Source organism: Clarias gariepinus, chromosome 3 (genome assembly GCF_024256425.1).
Source record: "Clarias gariepinus isolate MV-2021 ecotype Netherlands chromosome 3, CGAR_prim_01v2, whole genome shotgun sequence".
Taxonomy (NCBI): domain Eukaryota; kingdom Metazoa; phylum Chordata; class Actinopteri; order Siluriformes; family Clariidae; genus Clarias; species Clarias gariepinus.
In genome coordinates this window covers 15,450,678-15,454,730 of record NC_071102.1, presented here as the reverse complement: position 1 = coordinate 15,454,730, position 4,053 = coordinate 15,450,678, and positions in this window count along the sequence as shown.

The window sequence follows — 4,053 nt, the reverse complement described above, 5'->3', positions numbered from 1 at the left end:
TCGTGTTGGCAGTTATGCAAGTACAAAATTTTATCAGAAGAAAAAAAAATATTTTTAATTATTTAATGTAATCACTGGACATTTTAAATGTATTTGTTTAAGACAATGGGCAGAACTTCCTTGCTTTAAGTGTTCTCTAAATTGTAAGTAATAAATAGAAAGAAAAATTAGTTTCCTTTTTTTTTTTTTTTTTGCTGATCTGAAAAATTATCTGATCCTTGCACAAAAAATGTGACACAATCTTCAATTCAATGTCATAATTCAACAATTGTCATTATTGCAAGGTAGCTTTAAAGAATGTTTGGTGATTAGCATATGAATTATTAAATTTGACTGGCTCGCTGGCTGTAATACATTTTTATTTGCTTGTTTTTTACTGTTTATGAATGATAAGTCATTGTGATATCAAGCATTGATTAAAATACATTTTTATTAAATCGCTAATCTGTGGTGCTTGATATTGTTTTGATTTTTGGTATTGTTTTTAAACGTTAAAAAAGGCAAGTTGCCATTGTAAATAAATCCAGGTAAATAAAAATTAAATATCAAGACTTTTTAAAGGTTTTTTCTTTTTTTGGTTACAGTCAAATCTAATCTGCTATGAACGCCTGGTTTGCTAAAGTATAAGAAATGACACGTCACTGCTTATTTATTTATTTTTTTTGCATTAGAATAGCAGATTTCTAGGAATCCAATCAGTAGTCCAATTTCCTAACAATTGTGATGAGAATACAAATGTAAGAATCATGCAGATACAGGTCCAGCCCTTCCGGTAATATATCAATCATTAGAATGGGATAAAATGTGATCTTTGTGATATAAGAATTTGCTTGTAACATTTTATTTCCGTAAGAGGTTTTAAGCCTCCAAGAATAATATCTTTCAGTAAAAAAAAAAAAAAAAAATGCTAACAAAACAAAAAATTAAAATAAAAAACAGCAATGGTAGTTGAGAAATGTGATGATGAAAATAAGAACAGACTCAATAAAAAAATCTGCACAGTAGAATGAAAGCAACAACTTGTAAAAAGAAGGATATTTATTATAGTCCTCTGGTTTAATTGGAATTGCTGCGTCCCATTATGTGTGCATATGTTGCATAGATGGCATGCAGGCAAAACCACTGTTCTTTGCACATGTTCCTTAGAAATAAAAGTAATAATTTTAATTTAAAAATATTGCATTATTGAAGACACTGCAGATTGCCAAAATGCAATATTATTATCAGAATTGTATATAAATATTCAAATTAGAATACTTTGGTATGTTAAAATTTTCCATTTAAGAAATCATCATAGCGTTTTACCAAAACAAAGAAGATTGAAGACATGTATAGTGCAATTGCTTACACGAGAAATACATGATTAAACCTTAAGCTTTCCCTTTCCCATTTTGCACACGAAAAAAGGTCATATTTTTTCATGCGTGGAAGACCTTTGCCCCAATAAATGTGTTTTCTTTGTGCATGTGTGTTTGTATGTTGTGCAATGTGAAGAGCAGAGTTGGAAAGTAACTAAGTAAATTTGATTAATTGCAGTACTGTATATTTCATTTATCTTTACTTTATCTGTGGCATTTTATTAGAAGATATTTTACTTATACTTCACTACATCCTAAAACAAATGTCTGTACTTTTACTTCATTGCATTACTGTATGACATTGCCTTAATTCAATTCAATTCAATTTTATTTGTATAGCACTTTTAACAATTGTCATTGTCGCAAAGCAGCTTTACACAATCAAAATTATTTAAGTTTGTATGGAATGTGAATGTTTATGAATCAAAATAGTCAGATAGTCCCTGATGAGCAAGCCGAGGGCGACAGTGGCAAGAAAAATATCCCTGGGATGGCAATAGAAAGAAACCTTGAGAGGAACCCATCAGGGAACCCATCCTCATTTGGGTGAAACAGAGCAGGAATTGATCTGCATTTATCCTGTGTTAGGTGGCAGGCAGTTCAGCTATAACAGTTGATGTTAATTGATGTAAATATCGAGTCCAGGTAGTTATTGGAGACAATTGCAATCTTGAACTATTGAGCAATCGCAGCAAAGTCAAGTCCTCAGAGAAACAGCTGTCAACACCAGTTGAGGCCTGAACCGTCTTTATGGTAAAGTGATCCCCAGACACCAGACGCATCCCAAAGAGACACGCAGGCATCCATGTGATGAGATCTCCAACGAGAAGCGGGGCACCAGGATAGGTCAGACAGGTCCAGAGGGCAGAGGGAGTTTGGATCACTGGTAGCTCAGGAATGACCTGTGTAGCTCGACAGAGAGAGGGAAAGAAAGGAAAGGTGGGGGGGGGGGGTGAGAACAGGAGAGGGGAGAGCAGAAGAGGAGAGAACAGTTAGGTATGGTCACAGTCACATAATGTGAATGTATATTTATTGTAGAGTGCAAGCAGGGACTCCGGCAGGACTAACTATAACAGCATAATTAAAAGGGAGAGCCAGAAGGAAAGACCGATATGAGGTCACCCTAAGATGTAAAGCAATCTCACCATCAACAAACCTGAGTAATCAATGAGAGTGGGAAGGACAGCATCTAAACATACCAGTTCACCATAATACTCCACGTCCATGAGTCCCCCAGATCTGCTCGTTTACCTGAAGCTTATCTATTTATAAAAATGTTTGATTAAATAAATAGGTTTTTAGCCTGGACTTAAACACTGAGACTGTGTTTGAGTCCCGAACACTATTTGGAAGGCTATTCCATAACTTTGGGGCTTTGTAAGAAAAAGCTTTACCCCCAGCTGTAGTTTTTAAGCAGCCTGCATCCTTTGATCGAAGTAGGTGTGGCGAATTGTAAAACACCAGCAGTTCACTCAGATACTGCGGCACAAGACCATGTAATGCTTTATATGTCAAGTAGTATTTGAACTACTATATAGTATTTTCCATAAGCGCTGAGTACCGGTCATTTGATCACTTAATCACCCAGCATGCTTACATTTTTAAAATCGCACCAGTAAAAGCCATCTATTTTGCTCTTATTAACGTGAAATTGCTGACAGCTGCACGCTGGTCATGCCGTTTCCTGCTTTTTCCAACCTGCGATTCTCATTTCCCTCAGCAGATGGCGCAAGGGGTCGCGCATACTAGCTTCGCGCCATTCAGTGCGTATATGTAACTATCTCAGGTTTCATTCCATATATGCAGTGTGTATATATATATATATATATATATATATATACACACACACACAGTGGTTATGCATGAACCTGCACGAAGCTCTTCAGTTGCAAATAATCATTCAACGCTGAACCCAAACAGCAAAAGACAAACAGCATAACGTGTGGTATTGTTATTATTTACCAGTGGTGTCAAAAGTATTTACATTTATTACTTGAGTAGAAGTATAGATACTAGGGTTTAAAAAGTATCAACTCAAGCTTTTTACTCAAGTAAAAGTGTAAAAGTACTGGTTTCAAAACTACTTAAAGTATAAAAGTAAAAGTAACGTGAGGCGGGGGAAAAGCATTAAGGATAAAACCTTAGGCTGTGCCACGGGCCTATATACTGCACTAACACCTCATTAAAAAAAAAGAAAAATGTGTTGATTTTTTTGTTGTATTTTTTAACGGCCATAGTGATTTGGGATACTGTACTGTATATGGCAATTGAAAAAGAATGTATTTTAGTACAATGCAAATACATTAAAGAACCATATATGTGTACTACTGAGCATTAACATGTTTTATGGAGAAGAAGATGTGATAACTAGTTGCCTATAAGTATTTTAATAGTGCAAAAAGTCAAACTTCAAAGGCATGTCATCGGTAACCTTTATTGGAATGTAAATGTACATCCAAGCTTAGCAGCAGGAATCTGTGAGGGCAACATACAAGAAATTTAGTGTACCCAGCGCAGGCTTAGTATCAATTACCCTTGTATGGTTGTCTACAATAAACATTAGTGCTGTCAGAATGAAGAATTAATCCAAGTGATTAATCAATCACACACACATCATTCCTGTTACCTTCCTGGTGCTGTTACCTTCCTCGCTGTTGCTTGGTTGTGACATTTCGCTCGAATCTTGAGTCTCTAT